The sequence below is a fragment of the Anomalospiza imberbis genome, chromosome 2 (assembly GCF_031753505.1).
Source record: "Anomalospiza imberbis isolate Cuckoo-Finch-1a 21T00152 chromosome 2, ASM3175350v1, whole genome shotgun sequence".
In the NCBI taxonomy this organism is placed as follows: Eukaryota; Metazoa; Chordata; class Aves; order Passeriformes; family Viduidae; genus Anomalospiza; species Anomalospiza imberbis.
The window spans coordinates 82,574,943-82,598,471 of record NC_089682.1 but is presented as its reverse complement, the minus strand read 5'-3'; the positions used below and the strand labels follow the sequence as shown (position 1 = coordinate 82,598,471).

Genomic DNA, 23,529 nt, shown 5'->3' with positions numbered 1-23,529 from the left:
GAGGACTTGTGTCTTCTAGGTGCTTCTGCCCATCTTGCTATGGGTTCCACATGTCCCAGAACCTCCTGGTTTCTGTGTGACAGAGGAGAGAGCAGTCCCTTGGAGGCAGTGATGGTTTTATTCCCAGTCTCACAGACGGCAGTGCAAACTGCTCTTGATACAGGAGAGGAAATTAATCTTCAGAGTGAGGAGGAAATGCAGAGGCTGCTTTGAGTCTGAATGGCCTCACACCAATCATCACACTGCTGGACAATGAATATTACATTTATTTCTGTGTAACAAAGGATCCAAATTCTTACTGCTTCTGGGGAAAAGGTTGGAGGCAGCCCCAGGGCACTATGTGAAAAGAAATAAAAAAATCAGTTGTAAATTATTACAGCTGAATGGAAAAGAGAAAAAAAAAACCAAAAAAACCCAAAACCCAGATCATTGTCTTTTATTACAGTGCTAGATCAACAAGAAAGAACGTAGGTGATTTGTCAAGGTGGAATCCACATTCCTTACAACATCCAAACTTTATTTCATTAGAAAGTCAGTATTCTGATATTCTGATCAAATGATTTTGCTTTTGTTAATAAGGTTTTATGCAAATGACCCCCCAAAGTGCTAGTTCCTGCTCACAAGAAATCCTATCTGCATGGACATGGAGTAGTTGTGTAACTCTCCTTCTCAAGGTGAACACGATTGAATGTAAAACTCCTAACAGACCCAGAGCCCTCAAATCTCTTTATATAGCCACAGTGATAAGTGATAATGCTCTGACAGACTTTCATCTGTGTTGTTGAAAGACAGCACTAAGGCAAACACAAGGATACACAGCTGATCACAAACAACAAAAAGAAAGTTGAACTAAGATATTCAACAAAAGCTTTGTCCAAAATCAGGTGGTGGGCAATTCTAAGCATAGAAAAAACATGGTTTTTAAATATTTTAATGTCAGCTGCACAATCAATATTTTTCATATATTGTGTATATTATTTTATTGCACTTTCTGTTTTTGTTAATTCCCAGCTCTCCATAATGCTTTGGAACACCTTTAGCAGACACTCACTCATATGTAAGGAAGATTGCCTCAGCAATTGTGCCTGCATGGAAAGAAGAGGAGAGGAGAGGGGGGAAAGGTGTAGGCAGCAATGGGAATCTCTTTGTAGCTGAGTAGATTCTTTGGGAAGAGAAAGAAAAGATTTCATAGAAGCTTTCATGTTGCTTGGTTATGAAGCATATGGAAATGTAATATAGGTATATTATACTATAATACTGGATGGGTGGTAGACAAGTGTGGAGAGGCTTGTGAGGCAGTGATGTTTGTGGCTGATATCTGGAGGAGAGACAGACCAGCTGTACCACAGAGGTAATGCAGAAGGTGCTGAGCCTGAAGAAGTATTAAGGCTTCCTGTTGGTCCCTTCAGAGCTTTCCTGAGAATAGCACAGCCACTGGAAGAACCAAAGGCCTGTGGGGAAGGGGTACCAGAGAGTTCTTTGGAGCTAAGAGGGAGATGGGTTAAACCTCTTCAAGAACTGGTATGTTGTTTTTCCATTAAAAATAGTTGACTTTTCAGGTCCTGGAAGCATAACTACATTGCAGGGGCTGGGATGGCTCAATCCAGATTCTGTGTGGGAGAAAGACTCTAGGGCATACCAGACCCTCACTTAGACTGTGGTTTCCACAGTTTATGGATATTGTTTAATATTGGTTCTCTTTCCCCTCCTTCCCTAAAAATATGGACTAGAATGTGAAAAGAAAAAAAAAAAGTAGAGTGTAATGAAAGTTGTAATATGGGCTAAAATTTACTGAATAACTTCTACAGAAGGGCTAAGTAGGTAGGACTTTTCAGCGTGAAAAGAGGTTACTGAAAAGGTTATGTGAAAGACTTAAAAAATGTGAAAGAAAGAAAAGTGAATAAAAGACTCTCCTATTCATTAGAAAAGCTGAAGGGCATCAAAAAGTATTAGCAGGCAGTGAGTTCAAAACAAATAAAAGGAGGTGTTTCTTTACCCAGGTAGTAAGAAACATGCATAGCATTGCTTAAAATGCTGAACTGTCTCTTTTATGAGAGTAATTAATGGCAGGAAAATCCCCCAAGGGCTGTTGAGTATAAGGGCATTGCCTCTGGCTGGGAAAGTCCTTGAGCTGCAGAGTCTGCAAGCCTGGAGGAATGATCTGGAGAAGGGTCTGTGACAGACTTGCTCTGTTCTTCAGATGGCCAGATGGGAAACTAGGCGGGACTTTGATGTGACCCAATAAATCCCTAATTTTGGTCTTACAGTTCAGGAAGAGCTTCTGTCCCACTGCATCTGTTTCAAAGACCCATCTGTGGAAGGATCATCTCAAAACCTTTTCAAATATCTTCTTGTTCTTCCACATACACGTTGCTGCTTGCTGGTTTAACCATATGGATTGCACACTGCTGTGGCTGTGGCTTGGGAGGCTTGTGACCACAAAGGAATAAAATCCTGTTCCTGTGCTTTTAAAGTACTGTGCTTCGGGAGTGCATTTAAAAGCACTTTTTTTTATTATTGTCTCTTTTTTTCCCCTCCCAATCACAAACCCACAGCCATACACTTGTGAGTAAGTGCACTGGGTTTAATTGTCTGTGTTTGTGCTAGGGGAAGCCATGGAAAGGTAAAGATAGCATAAGCTGCCATGGGAAATTCTTGGGTCCAGTGTTTTCCAGAGAGTATTGTCAGAGACTGTCAGCCCCTGATATGAAGATAGCCACTTCAGAGCTGCTCTAATTTATGCTTATCTTTCTACAGGCTTTGGAAAACAAGTAACAGGAGATCAGCACACTCCAATTATGCCCTTGATGCATTCCTTATCCTGAGGACCATAAGCATGACAGCCTTTATTCTCTTTGCTCCTTGTGTCTGCTCCTTAAGAAGGCACAGCAAAAGGGAGAGAGGGAGGAAGGGAGGGGAGCCCTATATAGGTAGTAGAAGGGTGATTTCTCCTGGTTTTAAATACCTTTGGGATTTTTCTTTCTTCTTGGATTTTCATATTTCTAAAAATGCAGCATCTTACTGGTTAGCAAAGCTCACTTATTTTGTCAGAGTAGGATGAAATTTCTAGCATAATGGAGAATCAAGCCTGCTAGACTGCTGCAGGCAAATTGGTCAAGGAGATTTCCAGAACTGCTTTGTCTTGTCATTTGGAATTCCTCCATTCTCACCATCATCAATTCATCCTCTATATCCCACATCCTCTTTTCTATTTCACATCAGCAAAATGAACAAGACATACCATTCTTACAAAAATAAGATATCAGCTGGGACTGACTGATATGTGATTTCCTTCCTCACCATCTTCTCTCTCACTCTCAGAAATGTTTATGCTTTTGCTCCTCCTCAGCCTGCCAGGAGCAGCCACTAAAGCATTTAAATGATGAGTCTGTAGCCAGGGAGGGCAAGAGGGTGGTCTCCTAAGCATGGCTGGGACTTATTACTCCAGGTTAATTACTAGGGGAATTTATGTAGTGAGCATCAATCAAGGCTTACTCACATCAAATTCTGCTGTATAAACTGGCCTGTGCCCAAACTGCATAAGATGGCTTTTGTCTTAATATTATTACCATGATTTGCTGAATGTATAGCTCAAACATATTCTGAAAATGGGAAACTGGCAAAAACCATCAAATATCCCAGAACTGTGAATGTCAGTCTGCATATTGAAAGGAATAAACTTGGACTGCCTGGGGTTAGTGATAAATTATAACAATTTGGCACTGATGGGATAAGGTCCAGCAATGGATTGTAACATGTTGCCTTTGCTTAGGGTTACTGAATCATGTCAGGAATTACGGAGCCAAGAATAGCGTGCATGAGCCAGTTTTGCTGGTGTGACTGAGGCAATATTCTAGACAAAAGCAGGTTTGTAGCACTGGTATTTCCTTTATCAAAACAGAAGCTCTTTTAAATACTTGGGAACAACTGAGAATTACTCCCTGCTGGGTCTGACTTCTTGAGAAGACTATATTTGTGAAATAAAAGTGATTGGGTGGTCCATGGTAATAAATAGTGTGTGTAACTTTTCCATACAGGATACAAAAGAACCAGAGGCAAAGAGACTGCAAAACATAAAATGATTAAAGAAAAATTAGTTGGTGCCTAGGCTAAAAATGCAACCTGGCCTCGTCATTTCCCTTGTATCCCAGTTCACCATGAGAAGCAGCTTCCAGTTCATTCACAGCTTTCCTCTTGGGCTCTGTGGAAAGCTTCTTGTTTGGCTCAAGCTTAGGGGGGGTAAGAGATAGTGGGTTGGCTCTCAACCCATCCTAGAGAGACAAGAGTGTGTGGATGTGGGCTGGACTTCCTTCCTTATTTCTTTAAGCACCTGCCCAGGTGCAGTGGCATTGAATGCCTGTCCCCACTGAGGCCACCACAGCCGGGATGCTGGGCCAGGTGGGATTGCAGGTGGGCTTCAACCCTCTGGTCATGTGCTCATTGAACTGGGCGCAAACTTTGACTGAGGTAACACCTCTGGAATCTGAAATCACGTTAAATTATTTAATGACAACCAAAATCTCTTCTTGAAACTCAGTGACCTGCAGCTTAACACTTATAGTGCCCAAATGTACTTTAAGAAAAAGTCCGAAGAAAATCAAACTATTAAATGTTACACAAACTCACCCTTTACTTGGTAAAACCACACTGTTTAAACTTGTTATAGCACATCCATGGCCACAAGATGCAGAGTGCACAGCCGTGGGCTGCTGGAAGAGTCCTGTGACACACACACAGCACCTGTGACCTGTGGCAGCGATCGCTCCCTGCCCCAGTGTCCCTGGGTGAGGTGATAAACCTGCAGCGTTTGGGCTGCCTGGCAGTCGAGGAGCCCCAGTCACCAGCCCACGTTCCAAGAGCTCCATGTCCCGCCTGCCAGCAGCACAGAGTGGAAAATCTGCTGAATGCCTGCCTGGCTCAACCGGCTTTTCCTATTAACATTCCTCCAGCGTAAACCTCAGCAAGTGCCACGTAGCTGGGGGTGGGTGGGAAGAGGGGAGGGGGGAGCCCAGGCTTTGCTTCTGTGATGGGACAGCAGTAATGTGGGACAGCAGTGGTGGCAGGGATGTCACCTGCTGCTGCTGCTGGCAGGGGGACAAGAGCAAAGACAAGAGGAGGAAATAGGGCGCAGGCGGAAAGTAAAGTCAGGGAAGAGGGATATAGAGTCCACAGGTAGCTTGTATGTTTTCTGTCTCTCTGTTCTCCACCCTCGCCACCCCAGATACTGTCACTCGTGAGGATCATACACTGAACCATGCCCTGGTGCTGCGGCCTGAGGAAGACCAGGGAGAAGAGCCAAAGGCTTTTGAAACAGCCCCATAAGGAGCACCACAAGGTGCATGGAGAGGCACGTGCACAGGGCTGTCCCCTCTGAGCGGTGGCAGTAACAACGTGTGATGAACTGACCAACCCCATTCTCCTTCTCCTTGTGCTGCTGGGGTAGGAGGCAGAGCTAGGATGGAGGAGGAGTAGGGGAAAGGTGTTTTTAAGATTTATTTTGCTTCTCATTATCCTGCTCAGATTTTGTTAGTAATAAATTCAATCAATATCCCCATTTTGAGTCTGTTTCACTTGTGATGGTATTTGGTGAGGGATCTCTCATGAACCTTATATCAACCCACAAACCTTTGTTATAGTTTCTCTCCCCTGTCCACTTGTGGAGGGGAGTGATAGAGTGGCTCTGGTGGGTGCCTGACATCCAGCCAAGGTCAAACTGCTACACCCTCCTCTGAAGAAGGAAAAAGAAGTGGGTATCTGTGTGGTTACCAGGGAGAACTTCATTTCCTCAGTGCCAGCAGCTCTCCTGTGGATGGAGATGAGGTTTATAGCATATGAATACTATGCTGTAAGGTTGAAGGTTGTAGATATGTTGATAGCTATAAATTTTATGGCTGAATTCTTCCCAGGACCCTCCAGTTTTATGGCGGAAAGCTCAATACTTCTGCTCTTGCTGGAGCAATGCAGAGTGAGCTCTGTGCATCAAGACTGACATTCCCAAGTGGGCCATAATCTGCTCTCACATAAATAAATACTATGCAGCTGTCACAAAAGCTTTCATGGATTCAGGGCAGGAAAAAAGAAAGGATGAAGATATGTGGCCATTAAAATACTTAATATTCAAGTGAGCCTGATGTCCTGTGCAGCTGACCCAGAGTGTTTTCTTGTTAGGAAGAGTAGAACCAGCCAACTGGATGCTTTCCTTTCAACAAAGTAAGTCACTTCGCTAGCTGAACTGATGTTCTCTGGTGCCCTGTGCCTGCATGCTGAAGGTGAATCAGGCACTGTCTAGAGTATCATTGTAACACAAAGCTTCAAGTGTCATCCTCAAACCATGAATCTTTTCAACTTCCTTCAGCCAATGAATTGACTGATTCCCTCTTGTCCTGCTTTGCTCTGTGATGCCCGTCAAATATAACTTTTTCTATACCCTTTGTAAAATCTGTAGTAACCCTGTGGTAGGTAAGAACAGTCCTACAATTAATTGATCAGCTTTTAAAATTTGAAACCCAATAACAAATAAATAAGCTTAAGGGACTAGTCTAAAGACAAATGATCAAGAATGCATTTGTCTCAAGGTTTTTACCAGTTTGCAGCTGGCAATTTTGGTGGCTGTGGTTTTAGACAGAACAAATGTGTATTCTACCTTGGTTAAGACAATACAATACAATACTAATGCAATACCAATTACAGATAAACATCTTAATTAAAAACTGAGGAAAGCATGCTTTGATATTTTCTAGAAAGTAGGATTGGAATGTAATCTGAGTCTTTACAAATGCAGTAGGGAATAACAGCTAATCTTGATGTTCTGACAAATTCCTCACAGAAACAGCATTTTTTTTTGAAACAGCAGAGCCCTTCTGCGCAGAAGTAGTTCTGTCTTCAGAAAAACTGCCTACCATCTTGACAAGAGAAATCAGTGTTTGCACTCAAACACAAGACATATGACTGTTTAGTATGTCCTGAAATGAAGAGCATGTTTTCAAAAAAAAGGCTAATAGGCTTGTCTATATAATTATTGTAATTTGGCAAATGCTTTCCACAATAAGGCTGTTGTGGTCACACAGTCATTTTATTTTTGCTTGCTTCTTGCACCTGTTATTCAGTGATAGCTGAATTCAGACGCAATACAGGCAGAGTTTCTGAGTTCCTTGCTGCACTCTGGGTTGGGTGGGTAAAAGCAGGAGGATCCTAATGAAGTCTCACTGAAGACAGTGGAGGTCAAACAGCAGTCAGGAGTAACATTTGGCCAGGAGGTTTCCTGAGTATCATGGGCCACATCCTCAGGTGCTGCAGATAGAACAAATCACTGAGCTCAGTGGCCTGTGTTGGTTTCTCCTGGGATGTTCAGGTGCTGCTTTTCTGCCACTTTCTAAAGTGGCTTTTTATGCATCAAAAGACTCTGAAAAACTCTAAGTAGTATGTAGGATGAAAAGTACAATGAATTCAGCAGCAGCTACCCAGGAAGCTAACTTAGCAATAAGAACTTGATAATAAAGTGCTCGATGAGAAAGGAAACTGAAATTTGAGAGTAGTAACACGCCAACAATAGAGCACAAAGGAAATGTTTGAGGCTTTCAGATATCCCAGCTGATTTTTGAGGCTGAAAAGATATCAGATAGTCGGAGCTAGCTGCACACTGGAGACTGGTGTGAAACATGCTGCAAAGTCGGTCTTCCAGCTGAAAAAACAGCCAAGCTATTACAAGGCAATCTGGCTAGCATTATATCTTTTAATATATTTCCAGACTAGGTTCTGAAATCCCCAGAGGATCATAAGCCTCCAAGGTCATCAGGGTTTTGACCTTTCTTTTATTGCCATAGCAACCAAAGCTGTCTTTAGTGTTTAAATTAGTTAATCAATTGCAGTCCTTGATTTATGCTCATTGGTAGCAGCCGTCCTTGAAAGTTATTTCTTGACTAATATGTGCTTTTATCATAGGAGGGTATTCCCACACTCTGGTTTAATAAGACCCTTTGATAGAGAATTGACTTTATCATCTGAATTCAGTACCTCATCTAGAGCCAACTAGTATGAATTACTGTTATAGTTTAGTTTTGATGTTTTGTTTTTTTTTTCTGCCTAGAATCATCTTAATTCTGGTTTACATTTCCTTAGAAGGAGATAGGGGTCACTTAGTTGGACAAAAGCACAGGCTCTAATTGCTTCCATTTTATAGAATGCTCCACCTTTGCACTGTATGTGAATGAAATTGCAACGCAGAAATAAGTTAATCACTTCAAACAACTCTTTTGAATGAGATCAAAATATGAACCGTTGCCTGTTTAACTGTCATGTTCTGATAATCCCTGATTTTTCTGATATAGCATGGAATAAAGGACTAAGGTCAAGGTCATCAACAGAAATGCCCTGAGATTCGGGACTATACATTGTTTTTATTGTGTGGGTTTGGGTATATTGCTCCAGCCCTTGGCAATGTGCTTCATTGAATTGTAACATGCAGCTAACATTTAAACTATGCTCATATGAAATCAGAATGTTTAAGTGGTTTTCCTGTTTGAAATGATACCTTCTTCTCTATTTCTTCTGCTGTTAAAACAGATATTTCTGCAGAGGTGCAAGTGCTCAGTTCTGCCTGGCTGAACTGAGCCACAAGCACAGGCTCACAGGGATGAGAAGGGACCTCTGGAGGTCTCTAGCCCAAGCCCCTGCTCAAAACAATTCCTGCAGGTTGTTCAGGCTGTGTCCAGGTGAGTTTTGAATACCTTCAAGAATGAGTGAGGCATGACACTGCCTCACTTTTGCAGAGATGTATTTCTGAGGACTGCACTCTCCAAGCAATACTTCTTTGTACAGTAATATATTTTAATAGTTTTGCACTTAAACCTGCTTTATCTCTTTGGACAATAGGTGAAGTCAGGCTTTGGCTATATTGTGCCTGTGTATGTGCTAAGAAATGAACAATGAATGCTCTCATTGGAAGCTCTGTATTAAAAGTAGTTTCCAAATACTTGTCAAGTTCTGATCTGCAAGTAGGGCTTTCTTTCTCTTCTGCTTATTGGTAGCAGCTTTAAGAACAACAAGCATGGAGAAAGCTGGGAATTTCATGATGAACTACTAGAAAACAAAGGTAATGTCTCCTCTGTTTTGGCAAGCGCCCACAGTCCTGGACGTCAAGGCCAGCCATATTTGGTTGAAACACTGAACACATGCTTCTTGTAATGCCTATCAACAGCATCTATTATTCATTGGTGTTTCGAGAAAGTCATAGAGTTTGCAGTGCCAAAGCCCACGTGTTGCTGAATGATTAAAAAGTTTTCACTGATACAGAGTGGAGTGTGCTGTTTGCAGAGCAAAAAATAATCCCTGCAGTCCAGCATGGTGATTCTTTCTGTTGCCTTAAACCGGTGGCCCCTGGGGACACGTTTGTCTGGGCTGGCTTCTGACATGACCTCATCATTATGCTAAACCCATGTTCTTCCTGTCTTTACACAAATAGTCTTGCAATCCAAATGAGCACACTCTTTGTTATTTTAAAGAGTGTCTGGTACCAAAGCGAATCATTTTTCTTTTGATTAGCATTTTCAAAGGATAACCTTCTTGAATTTTCCACAGAGGCTGCTGCTTCTGCTGCACAGTGCATCTGGTTGAGTTTTAATCATTTAGCAATTCTTGGCCTCAAAATGCTGTTGTTCCTGGGACTTCTTGAAAGCTGTGACATGATGGCTGGTGGGGACAATTTTTCTGATATGGGGCCTTTTTTCTGATGTGTGCTCATTGCAGGATAGGATTCATGTTTTACATCCTCTTATTACTGCCAAGGCAGCTGCTGTTGAGGGGAAGGTGAAAAGAAACAAGAGGCGTGTTTGTAATATGCAGTGGCAGCACATCTCTGAAAGGCACGGGACTAAGTGCCAGCTCAGGGAATCAATAAAATCAAAATAATTTTTATATGCTTGCTTATGGCCTTGGATATATTTCCCCCTGTAACTCCAAGAGGACTTTAATTTGTCTAAGTGTTGATGCAACTGTGACCAAAAAGTTGAGGTTTTGCCATATATATCAGGCACTGACAAGCACCATATTTGCAGTTTCTCTGGATCCACACTACCCATTTGCAGAGGGATTAATTAGTTATGGTGCTCAGAGAAAGAATTTCCGTAGTAACTTAAGGAATGTATTGCTTAATGTAAAATAAATGAAGTGGGAGAGGGTATGTAGATTAGGATGCAGCTTGCTCTTTTGTAATATTTAAGCTGATTGCAGGGATTCAGAATAGTTTGAGTATCATTTTGGCACCAGTCCTGAGCCTTTTAATATGATCCTCTTTCCTGACATGACTCTGTGACCAAGGGACCCAGGCCCTTTGTGAATGTAGCAGAACAAGGCAAACGGTGCTGGCCCTGTGCCAGACCCAGCATGGACAGTGGCTGACAGTGACCATCGCTGCTCCGACCTGCACTGGGAGCAGTGGAGGCACAGTTTTGGATGGAGTTGGAATTTCTTGGGGCCACTGGGTACTGTTTAAAAAGTAACTATAAAAACAAGAGGCTGTGGTGGTCTCCCCATAAAGAAGAGGTTAAACAAGATTTAAGAAGACAAGATCATGGCACCTCAGAGGAGGTTTGTGTTGGACTTTTGAACTCCTTCTTGGTAGTTTGGTCTGACATGGACTGCATCTCCTTCTGTGGCAACACCAGGGCACCACAAATGTGTATGAGTTAAGGTATTCAGACCTTGGTCCTATAGGAAACCTTTTAAATTATTGGGCAGCAGCACTTCTTGTGAGAGTGAAAGTTTTGTCTGAAAATTGCCTAACAAGGAAAGCAGGGTGAGAGGAACTTTGCAAATAAAAAATTGGATTTAGTGGTTTCTCATTTCCAATAACTGGCAGAAGAGCCATAGGATGTTATCTGAATAGTCAAACTGAGGAAAAGTTACTGAATGAAGAAACCTGTGTTAACAAGCATATGGAAACTGCAAAAAGCAGAGTTTGCCTTTGATGTCCATGTTATCTGTTAATTGTGTGCAGATAAGGAGTGATTGTCTCACACTGATTTCAAGTTGCATTTCCTTTCATTATCCACCAAACTTTGCTACTTTGCTCTCTTTTCTTTCTTTCTTTTTTTTCTTTTTTGGCTCTGCACTTTGTTTTTTCTTAGCTTTCTCTGCTTTTCCCCTAGTTGTTCTTTATTTAAAGAAATTGCAGAGACTTCCTATTTCTGTCTTGCCATCTGGTCTAACTCCACAGTGGCTTTCCTGCTAGATCACTGCCACTGGAACAGCATAGCAGGTATATACCATTTCAGGCACATACATTTTCCAGAAGCAGGTGTTACAACAGTGGGTTTTGCTTGAAAATGGAATTTCAAAGTCAATTAGGATGATAGTTGCTTGGACCCATGATATTTAAAAGTAAGGCACAATTAGACCAATATACTTTTTGGATTTTTGTAGGTTTTATTTAAAGGAGAGGAATCTAATCCTTACACCTATTATTCTCTCTTCATTTTAAATACCAGAATTTAATAATATAATTTTCTCCTTTCCTTTCTTACATAGAAGCTCTGCTTTCCCTTATAGACTGCCTTCCCTTACTGACACTGTTTATTCAAGTGTCTTCCTTCACGTGACTAATCATTTCCATGTGTTTTCCTTTTCACCTTCTCCCTAAGATCAGTGGGATATTCAGTGACAACATTGTGCAAGTAGTAGGAAGAGGTTCTGTTTGGGTTGTAGTTCTTTTTTTTTTTTCTAATCCTGGTTTTTGGTTGTTTATTCTCCCTCTTCTAGTTAGTGCACAGGGGCTTTCATTTGTCTCCTTCTTGTTCAGTTTGCTATAATACCCTTCAACATCCTCAGTCATTCTCAGTACACCTCCACCTCCCAGATAAGTCAGGATCTGAGATGATTAATCATGGCATAGCAGTTATTTTCTCTAAGGTATACATAGCTGAGTAAGATTTAATGGCCTTCAAAGGACAAACTCAGAGAAACAGCAGGACATTTCAATTATCTCTTTGGAGAGACAGATGAATTGTCAGGAAAGCAATAACAATGATACAGATAGATATTGCAGCGAGGGGAGAGGATTTGCTTGTAAAAGGCATTAGCAGGGGACTCCCCTGCTGCTGACACCTGACAACAGGGGTTGATGCTGAAAGCTTGTTCTTAAGACTCGCTCTAGCCATGCTGTTCTCTTCATCCAGGATTGTTTCTAAGCAAGTGAAAGCTCAAAACAAATTGACTTTTCCAAATTACCCAATCATGGTGTTTGTTGTTGATTAATGAAAGCCCAGCAGCCAGTGAACCAGATGATGACAAAATTAGGCCCATACAGCATTCAGTCCAGTTTGAGCAAGCCTGTGCACCAAGCAGCGTCCCTCCTACCCCTTCCCCCCGCCGAGTAGTTGCTGTGTTGAAAAGCATGACATTTAGTCATCCTTGAAGTATTTGGGAGCTTGCCCTGAGATTGCTGAAGATGTTTTCAGGATGAGGGTCACCAAGGGAGGGATAGTGAGAGCCCAAACCAGTTGTTACCCTCAATGCCAGAGGGGTGCAAGCTTCTGTCCCCTGGGAAAGCTAAACCATTCCCTGGGGGACTGGTTTCTGTCCTACTGGTGGAAACTTTTATTAAATATGAAGTACTTAAATAGTTGTTGCACTAGATGGAAAAATAGGAGTTTCCCCTCCCAAGCAGTCTCTCTCACTCTTTGCTTCACTGAATAGTTATTTCTTCCATGCAAGCCCAAGCACAGGGACTCACAAGGGCTGAATTCAACACAGAGCAGGGGAGGCCAGGAGGGAACAAAATCTGCTGCTGAGGTGCCCTGGTTGAATGTGTGAACTGATGGGCTATTGGCCCGGCTCTTGTGTGAATCTGCCAAAAAATGAGGTTTTTGTGGCCTTTGTTGTTATTCAGAGTGTTGACACAGAAATAAATTTGTTTGGGATTTTTGTTTTAATGACAAATACTTTAAAAAACTCCAACAAACCATACTTTTTGCTTCACCTGATTTATTATAATTTTTAACAAGTCAATGCTGTTTTAGTTTTTGATTCAGGGGCCAATTATCACATAACCCTGCTAGAAATAATTACTCAATAATTGTTTCTCCCTCACTGCACTTTCATTGCAGACCTGTTTAATTTTCAATTTTGGTGCTTTACTAACTTCACAAACCGCCTTAATTTTATAGCTTAATGCTGTTGGACAGCACTATCATCTGCTTTTTCATTTTGTAACACTGTTTAGCACTAGATTCATGTAGATAATGTATATACTGTGTAACAGCAAATAAATATCATGGGGTTTGCTGGAAGAAAGGTAATACAATATTTGAGAGCCTTGTTCCCTGGAGAAAGGAAACTGTAATTGCTTCCAGAATGCACTTGCCCGATGACTTTTGAGCTTCATAGTCTGTGGGACTGAGCTCCCACTCCCCACTGCCTTCCCACAGCAGGCTGAGTTCAGCCCTGGAGAAGGTCTGTAGCACAACCCCTGTCTCTAGCTAGGAAAGAGGATTACAGCTTAGCCCTGGAGCTGCTGGCTGGGGAAGGACTTTGAGTTTACAAGTGGGTGGTGGCAGCTCCCCGAGTCTCTCTGGGGCAGCAGCATTGCCTTGTATGCCTGCAGCAGTTCATGCAGAGCTGTGAATGTCAGGGGGGGTTTGGGATTGGCTTTCCTCCACTCTGGCCTCACGCCTGTAGCCCCTTCTCTGCTACTCTGAGTATTAGTAGCTGCTGGAGTTTGGTGGATTTGACCTAACAACATATTGTACCCACAAGATTACACTCCATCCATCAAATACATCGAGGGGGAATTGCTGAGTTCGTGAGGCATGCTGTTCTAATCTCCACAGCCTGCAATGCTTTGGGTAAAGGACGCTCACCACAAATCACAGTCACAGGTGGTTTTTTCTGAAATCCAGAGGTCGTAACCCATGGCCAATAATTTCAAAAGTAAGCAGTGATTATGGTGCCTCACAGCTGGTGGGATCTTCTCAGGAAAGGCTGCTTTCAGAGTTGGAGCACTTAATGCCAGGCCTGGGTTCAGCTGAAGCGTGTTAAGCCCCCCTCATTTCATTAGTGATGCCTGATGCAGCATGTGTGTCCAGACAGGCTCTGGGGAAGCAGCTCTGCTCCTCACCAATTAGTTATTGGAAGAGAAATCAGGCCAGCATTCCATGTTCATTAATTCTGGATATTTACACTGCAAAATCACCTGGCTGTTCCAGGGGGATCCAGGACAGGTGCTAAGCAATGGTCATATTCCTACTGAATTTGCCAAGGTTCACACTGAGCTTTGTGCTGGCTGTTGGGTGACAGATGACATGTAGCCCAGCCTGAAGTTCCTTTAGGTCTTTTGAAACAAAGTCTTCAAGTAAAAAATAATGCTTTCAAAATTTTAGTCCAATTCAAATAAACATAGTGAATTTTCACCTGCTTCTTTATACTGTGTGCCTATTGCAATTCTTGCTCTAAGGCACCTTATAACTGGATAAAGAGTCTTGAGGACCCATGCCCACGTGTAATCCTACGCAGTACCTCAAATCCTGAATACACAGCAGCATCCCGTAACCACAATTCACACTCTTTGCAGAAAATTTCCTTCTGCTCTCCTTTTCCCAGCTTCATGTTTTTGTCATTTGCTAAACAGATTGAGGTTTCAGACAAATAGCTTTCCAACAATAACTAGAGGTGGTAGCAGCCATGTCAATGACATTATAAAATCCTGCTGTCTGTGCTGTTTTGCTTCATCTTGACGACACAGCCAAGGGAACCAAGCACTGAACAGAAGGGATGTAAAATCACCTAAGTCAGTAGAATGACAGATAGCAGGCTTTGTCCTTTTGCAGATCTTTATGAATGCTTAAAATTATGGCTAGGCTTGGATTAAACAGCATTTCAACCAAAATATTGCATTTGGGTCTTTCAGACACTGAGTCATTTGAAAGATGGGAGAACATTTAATCTTACACCCACACAGACATCTTCATTTCCAAAACAGGATCTTTCCTGATGTTTAATGACTCTCCAGTCTGTGTTGAAACTGAATGCTGAAAGGAAAGTACATCAGTCAGCAAGGGAATGCTAAAACTTACTCTGTATTCGTTCAAACATCATTGTCAGCACCTCTGGCTTTTGAGTATTTATACATGCTAAGTATTCTGGACAATATTCTTTACAGCCTCCAAAATATTTCTTATGCATTCTTTTTTTTTTTTTTTAGCTCTTTTTTTTTTTTTTTTAATGGAGTTCCACATCAATATTTCACTAGCTAGTTCTTTACTGACCAGAGTAAAATACTCTGATTTGCCACAAGCTGTTTCTTGGCCTGTCCTGGACTACTGATTTCCTTCATGTCTGATCCCTTTTGATAAGTCATTTGTGCATCTTGAACTTTACTCAGACAGCCTGGAAAATAGAATGAAAAATTGAAGTTCTGGAAACTGCTTACTGTTTCTCCTATGAGTTCTCCTTCATAGATGCAGTTGATTTCTGTTGTACTTGACATATCAAGTGGTTCTAACTGCTTTCCTTTTCAATGGCAAACTTTTCTCGAATACATATTTCATGATCTATGGAGATTTTGTGTGAGTGTTGTAGTGTCACTTAGTCACTGTAAAGGCAGACAGTTGTCAGTAAAGGAATGGTTTTGGATGAACTCTAAATTATTTTAAGCCTGGTTAATTATGTCACTTCTTTAACAGACTTGGCAGTGTCCGAAGGTGTCAATAGCCCTCATGAGGATCAGAGTATCCTCTGCGCCTTTGGCAATGCTGGGACTGAGCTCTCCTGAAACTGTCCCCAAATAATCATCTCACTTTCACATGGCAGCAGACCAAGAAGCCAAGAGCTACAGTGAGTCACAACAAGACCTAGTTTAAGCAAGCAGCCATCAGCTGGGAAGTTCACAAAGTTACCTTCTGAGTGATGTTTTGTATGTGCCTAAGAGAATGGCAACCTTCAGGGAAAAAAATTAAGACCAAGGCTTAGAGGTGGCAGCTGCCTGGGTTTGAGGTATCTGCTCTGGAGACCTACTTGAATATCTGCCAGCAGAATGAGACACCTTACTAGATTTTGTAATGTGTGTTTGCCTACTCTGGAAAGCCTGACATCAAAATGGCATTTGTGGATTTGAGAACCCCTTGGATGAGTGAGGCTGCACAGGCTGTAACCCAATCCTGAGGAATTACCACTAAATCCACCCCCTCTGCGACCCTAAAACCCCATTCATACAGCTGCAGGCTGGCTCAGCTGAGACTGTTCTGCTGCTGCAAGCCTCCCTCAATGCAGGTGTCTTACTGTCACTGGGGAGGGTCGAACAACTGTTTCTGCCAAATGAAATAACACGGTGAGTCTCTGCCTTCCTCTAACCATTATTTGTGTCTCACTGAGTCCTGGAGAAATGAGTTAAACTTTTCCTGTGAGGAGACATGAGACCCAGCAGCAGTTGTTTTTTTTTTTTCCAGCAGTTTGATCCCTGTTTTGTGTTTTTTGTGTTTTTTGTGTTTTTTGGTTTTTTTTTGTTTTTTTTTTTTTTTTTTTTCTGAAAAGGGACATTTTCTCTTTATTTTCTTTACATTAATTTTCATCACCCACGTTTTCCTTTTGTTAGTGAAAAGAGAAGAAGAGCTGATAGGAATTTAGAGCAGAGGGTGAACTGGCAAATGAAGTATTTTCACTAGCTGCAACTCACTTTGAAATACGGTTTGTAACATTAACAGCATCCGTGTGTACAGAAGAACAGTGAATGATTTTGTCTTTTCTGTTCTTTGGCACTGACCCACTATAGCTCCTTTCAAACTCAGTTTTTTAAAGACAGAAGGCTGCCTTGGAGAATGGCTTTTGATGCACAGGCATAGGCACCTGTGCTGTGCTGGGAGGTGCTGATTTGTTATGACCCTGGTAAGAAAGGTACTCAGGCTCTGCAAAGAATCAATTCAGATGGCATTTGGTGGATCCAACAGTATAAAGGCAGTAGCATAAATAATCTTGTCTGCTGTGAGATGCCAGGGATGCTGAGCTGTGTGTGCAGTGTGGAGCTCCAGTCCAGGTGCAGCACTCCAGGCAGACCCTGTCTCTGCAGTGCTCACCTCATTTTAGTAATTTCAGCTCTTACAAGGTGTTCTTACAAGAAAACAACTCATTCATCATTTCCAATGCCAAACAGAGAGAGGATGTTCACGTGAGATCTTGTTGGTGCACAGTGAGATAAAGGCATGGCCACACAGATGTGTAATCACTGGTGCAGAATGGGAGCTGCCTGTGGGATCCCCCATTATCATCCCTTGGCTGAGTCTGCCCTGCACCAAGGGAGAGATGCAGCACAACACAGGCCTGAAATAAGTCTGCACCCCTCATACATGGCTTTGTCAAAAGGCTCTCATTTAAAAGAGGTGTCTTAATTGTATTTCAGCAAAAGCATCGCTCTCTGCACTGTCATGTGTTGGCTAATACCCCATTAAGCTCTGTAGTGGATTCTTATGGTGGATTAGCTGAAGATTCACCTGTTCCTTAGAAAGAGTATATCATTGTCAATATGTTTAGTTTCTCTGCAAAATCAAACCATTTAATATGCAAAATATAGTATTTAGCATTTATTTCCTGAAACAAAATCAGGGATGAAAAATACTGACATAAGACAATCTAAAATTTCAGATTTTTTAATCCTATAAAATTTCAATACATTGAAAGTCACAGATTTTTAATAGATTCAAATTCTTCTGAATAACTGACAGAAAAACTATTGAACTTGTTATTTATATAGTTTGACATGATAGTTCTTTTGTTCAGTTGCTCTTTTTGTACAATTTCTAAAAAAGAGATTTTTGAGAGGGAGAAAACAAAAGAGGATGAGGGGGGAAAGTGGGGGAGGAAGAGAGGAAGAAAAAAGAAAAGAAAAAGTATTCTAGCTGTAAGGATTCCAGTTTCCTTTGCTGGCCTACAGTGCCTAGTTTAATTTTCTTTAAATAAAAAAAATGTTAGAAGAATTGCCATGCTAAAGCTGAGGACACGTCTTTTTGACTTTCATCATCTTCAGCACGTTATGTCTGTAACTGCTTGTACCTGCTGCTCAGTAATTGCATTATTCAGATCTGAACTTAAAGTCTGACTTTCCTTCCAAAGTTTGTCAGAAACTATCACATTCAGAATTTCAAGTATAATTTTTTTTTTTTTTTTTGCTAAAATGTTTATTAAAAAGACTGGCCCAATTTCCAAGTTAAAATATGAAGTGTTCACTTTCTTGCTCTATATAGAGCCATTACAAGAAGAACGAACTTAGAACAATTTACAAGAGTGATTGGCCTCATTTATTAATTGGTTCAATTCATTTTTCCCCACCTCTTTCCCCAGCTATCAGGAGTATTTCCTTCACTTCTCTCACTCATGGAATTTTCTAAACAGCCCACAAGCTTTTGTCTCCTCTAGTTTGTCCTAAATGCTTACTTGTTTCACAGTCCTCTTGGGGCCACAGTTCAGCAATAGTGACATTCAGGTGGATATTATTCCCATCTGAGTAAGGGTAAAACAACTTTATAACTATTTCCTTACCTCTCACCTGGCTTGTTCATTGGTGTGTGACTTTTTGTTCATGTGCTTAAATAGTTCAAGGCAGCATAAATGAAAGTCAACAAACTATAGGCTTCTTTCAGTCAGTGTATGAATAATGGTGATACCACAGCTGAAATTGTGGTTGGTTTAAAGCACAGAAAGTTGAATGTTCAGGAATCAAGGCTAAGTTCACCTTCATACATTTTTTTATAAGCCCTTATAGTCTCTTGACTTCTCTTCCTTTTTTTTGGATGAGATTAATTTTGATCTCTGATCAAAGAAGTAAAATGATCTGTCATTGGTATTTATTGTGCCTGGCACATCCATTATGGCATACTGGCAAAAATGGTTTGTCTCTTCTGAAAACTACTGGCTACAACAGAAACCTAAGTATGTCAGGCTCATAGTAGCAGCTCTGTAAAGCTCTATGCAATTAGTGGAGGCATAAAAAAGTTAAAACTGATGGTCTAACAGTTTTTGAAGTAAGGCTAAGTCTTTCCTAAAGTTGTTCTTTCTTCTCCTTTCATATTTTGAATTGCAGAAATTGTGGGGATGGGGAGGCAGGGCATCTGAAAGCCTTTTTCACTTTTAAAAGATTAAAGAATCCTCCATCTGTACTGCTCCTCGTGATGCCAGTGGAATTCTTGTATTTGAGGCAAAGATAGAGCTGTGGCCCAAAGGCTTGGAAGTTTTAGAAAAATACAGGCTTCTTACTTGCTCATTAAGCATTTTCTTTTCTTTTCTACAAATATATGCAGATAAACTGCTAATTATGTGGACCCATCTGTTGTATTTAAAGTGTGATAAATGTAGATCCTTAATTTAAAGCTTCATAGAAGCTTATTATATTTCAAGACCTTCTTTTTAGAGTATGAGTTTTAGAGTACTATATGCATCTGGAACAAACTTTAAGAGTCTGTGGAGGTCTGCAGGTTTCCTGTCAGATCATTGTGAACTGTATTTTCCCTCTTTTTTGGGAGTGTCCATGACAAAGAATTTTACTCACTCTGGCCATACAACCTATAATTTTTCAGACATCTGCTCCCAGCACATCTGTTTAACACTGCGGGGTAGAAGTGCTTTCCTCTTTCTTCAACAGAGACCTGTTAACCTGCTAGAGAAGATCTTTTAGCTGAGCATTTATACAATTTTTTTGCCATGTCTCATTTGTGTATGTTTTGTGACATTTTCTGGCACAAGCCTTGGAAAGGGGAGAGAAATGGAAAGCTTTTTAGAATTGAAGTGCCTGATGGTCAGATGGTAGAATTGTGATCCCCTTTAATGCAGTTGGATTGTCAGAAATTTACTTTAACTTTTCTTTCAGATTTTGCAGCAGGATTAAAATACAACAGGTCAGGGGAGATCCAGGTGATGCATTGCTGATGAATGGGAAAGTCCCAGGTGTCTAGTACCCTATTTTTTCTCTTCCAGTTCAAATCAAACCCATGTGACACATGGCTTGCTTAAGGAACACAGCTAAGCATTCGCATTTTTCTCTTGAATGTGCATCTGGAATTAGGGATTGCTTGCATAACAGCTCTGGTGAGGAGACCCCTGAGATAGCACAGTGGGTTTTCCTCTCTCCTTGCTCTGCCTCCCAGTACAGTCCAGACTCTGTCAGGCTTCTTATCTCTCAGAGGCATCCTTGGAGAGCAGAATGACAAGAAGACAGGGATGTTTACAGGCTTGCAGTTTCCTCTTGTGGTCCAGCAAGGTGTGCTGCTTCATGGAGATGCCAAATACATTACAGCTATTGATAAGGATGTCCATTAGCCGATGTTAGAAAGCACCAGACATCTTTCAAAGAAGGGAAGTGGCCATTTTTCAATCAAGGTGAACCAACAATAAATAAAGATAGGAGAAATAATTATGTGTTTCAGTCAGAATGGATGGCTTCAGCCATGAATAGCAGGACAAAACTACAGAAGCATTGCAGCAAAGTGAAATAGTGCCTTCCTGTTCCATTGCTCTGTGTTAGAGACACCTTACTGAGGGGCTACACACCTGCAGGGATCTGGTTTGCATGTAATCACTCAGCCTGTGACAGGGCCCTTCAATGTGGATGTTGAAGCAGTCATTGCATGGCTCTGTCCTCAGTTCTGCTGCAGGTCAGTTGACTTGACCTATGTCAAGTAAGGACACAGACTGAGACGAGCGAGTATGATTTGACATCTGCTGCTTCAGAGAAGTGTTTTCTTAACGTTGTCATGAACTCTGCCTTAGCTTTTGAGGAAAAGGTGTTAAGGGCAAGGTATCTCATACTGCATGTACATGATAACACCTATGAGTATTAGAAAGCTTGCTGAGGGTGTCTTAGAGATGCTTATGTACTGAAAAGTAGGAATTGGTATGATTTGGCTGTGAAATCACTGTAACCTTCCCTTTATTTTTCTCAGTCTGTTTGTAGTGATGGAAACTACTGTTTGCTTTGATTTTTACTAGATCACTCTTTTTCCTGAAAATATTTGAGTGGTGAAGCAACTCCCAACACATCACAACTCACATTCCTAGGAAAAATGTGGCTGAATTAAAGCTTAATACAGATTCAGAATGCGAACCCCTTGAACATTTGTGATCCAGAAGCTTCAAAAAATGCAAACCTCACCCAACAGTGAGTTGTCAGGCATCAGAGAGGTCTAAGGAGCATTCTGGGAATCTTTCATTGTCCTCAGTTGTTGACATTGCATTGGTTACTACATAAATGTTTGGTCATAGCAAAATATTTCTCCATGGAATTTAGCCTGCAGCAAGGAGTGCCAGTTCACATTCTCGTGGTTACTGGAAGTGAAGTTTCACAGACAGGTTAAAAGATTTGACAGGAGGAAGATTTAATAGAAGATAGGTAATGTCTATTGAAAGCAAGTCCTATTATATCATCCAAGTGCTATCAGGGATGTGTAACCAAGTCTGAACAGCTTCAGGCTGGCAGACAACAGCTATTAAAGCTACAAAAACGTGTAATCGATTTATATTTTGCATATTGACTGCTGTACTTTCCAGGATACACCTTCCTGTACCGATGCTGTCACAGTGCATATGCCAATAGCAGTAACACCCTCAGCTTCCCTTCTAGTGGATGGAGCATCAGAAGGGTAGCTAATACAATTTGACATCCAGTCTGAGAAACTCCAGCATCTGCTGCAAAAACTGGCTCATATATTTTGAAAAAGTTCAGCAGAGGTTCTCCCCCCTCTCCCTGTCTGAGGGGGTTATATAAAAGACTTTTTAATATTAAAATATTTCCTTTTTTCTATGTGGTCTTTAAAATAAAGCCTCTGGGGCTGTTAATATCTCTGATGTTATAGCTTTGAAGACTACATAAAATTATTTTAAAGGAGAAGCTTTTAAAGGACTTGTCCATTTCTAACACTGGCAATGAATCTAGTTTGTAGCTCTAGATATGAGTGGAAACTTTGATATAACACAAGTTAAAGGCAAAAGATTTTACATGACAGTTTGAAAAGACATATTTCTAAGCGCTAAACTTTCATTTGTTAGGATTTCATTTAGTGCAGGATGCTTTCTAAAACTGCAGCTGTCTCACTGCATTTGGCTGCAGATTGTAGAGTGTAAAAGTTCTATCTTTTATGTAGCTAATTCAGAAAAAAAAAAAAAAGAGGTAATTCTACCTAGTGAGGAGTCCACAAGATTTGCAGCACATTAGCTTGTGTGTCAGCCTAGAAGGAGAAACTAGGCACACTAAGCAATATTTTTTTTTAATCTAGAAAGAAATGTCTGATAAAAATGCAAAAGGTGTTTAAATTTACTTTAGCCTGTAGGGACTTACTTACGTGTTGCTCTGTGGAAGATTTTAAGGGAGAAAGCATCCTGTTTTGCAACATGGTTTCCTCATTTTAATTTCTTAGAATTCACAACATTCCTATACTTTGAATGATAAGATTTTGTCTCAATATTTACAAAAAAAAAAAAAAAGAAAAAAGGAGCAGGGGTAAATGAAATGTGAGCATTAGGTGGTTTGTACACTTTTATATTGTACATGAGAAAGATCAATTGATGCTAAAAAGAGAGGAATCAGTCAGGTAAGAGATGCTGATCTGACTGAGGGGACACTTACCCCTTGGAAAAAAATTTGAACTTTTGTTATGAAATCCTGGAATTCTCATGTCCTGTAAACTTACTTAAGGCATGAACTTGCAGAGGGGGAGCTTTCACCCTCATTTTAGGGCAGTGGTTTGATCTTCATTCTATGGAACATTTTAGAATGAAAGGGGAAAAGTTTATTCTTTGACAAATGACAGATTCCAGTATAAAATAATTTACTTCAATCTATTTTATTCCACCATCTTTAATTGCATTCCACATCTCAGTTGCTCCAAGGTTATTATAGCAGCATGAGTACCATCCCCACAGAAGGATTAGATGATGGATTTCTTATTTCCAGATCAATATGAATCTCCTAGTATTGTTGAACTAAACAGGGTGCTCTTCCAGCATCTTTCTGTCCTTCCTCACCACTTCTTTAACTTTTTCTTTATTTACTCTTCACCATAGATGATAACATTGAAGTACTTCTTTATCTTAGAGACATTTTTGGGGGTTTCAATTGCATTATTCTAAAGAAAGAAATACGACTTAAGTTGACCACAACTTTCTAGGTGGAAAGGATATTATAATATGAATTCCATATTTCTATATCTTTATATCTACACAGCTGTACAGCTGTCACTTATGTCTCTTATATTCTCTTTGGTCTGAAATTATATTTTGTGTTTGTGATACTACATATGTTCAGATTACTTATCTCCTTCAATGTCTTTGTATCATATCTGCCATTTACATAGTTCTTTAGACTCTTTCCTTTTTTTTACATTACAAGACACTCTTTTTTTTTTATGCCTTTGTAGCATCATGTCCAAGGAAGGCTATATACCTATGAGATGTGACAATTAATGCATTGCAAATATCCGCACTGACTAAACAAGTTTTCTGGTTTCACACCAGAAGTATGTGGTATATTCAAGGTCGAGTGGAATAGGGCTTTGACAAACC

At 40.8% G+C, this 23,529-nt stretch overlaps 1 protein-coding gene and 1 long non-coding RNA gene across 3 annotated transcripts in view; one reads left to right on the top strand and one right to left on the bottom strand.

The window, feature by feature from the left end:
* The window catches only part of LHFPL6 (LHFPL tetraspan subfamily member 6), a 136,975-nt gene that overhangs the window by 73,828 nt on the left and 39,618 nt on the right, over positions 1–23,529 (top strand). The window lies entirely within an intron of this gene.
* LOC137466883 (uncharacterized) lies at positions 12,996–16,444 on the bottom strand. Its single transcript, XR_010995326.1, has 3 exons — positions 15,888–16,444; positions 15,422–15,542; positions 12,996–15,020 (listed from the first exon to the last, which is right to left on the bottom strand). It is a non-coding gene; the product is annotated as an uncharacterized lncRNA (long non-coding RNA).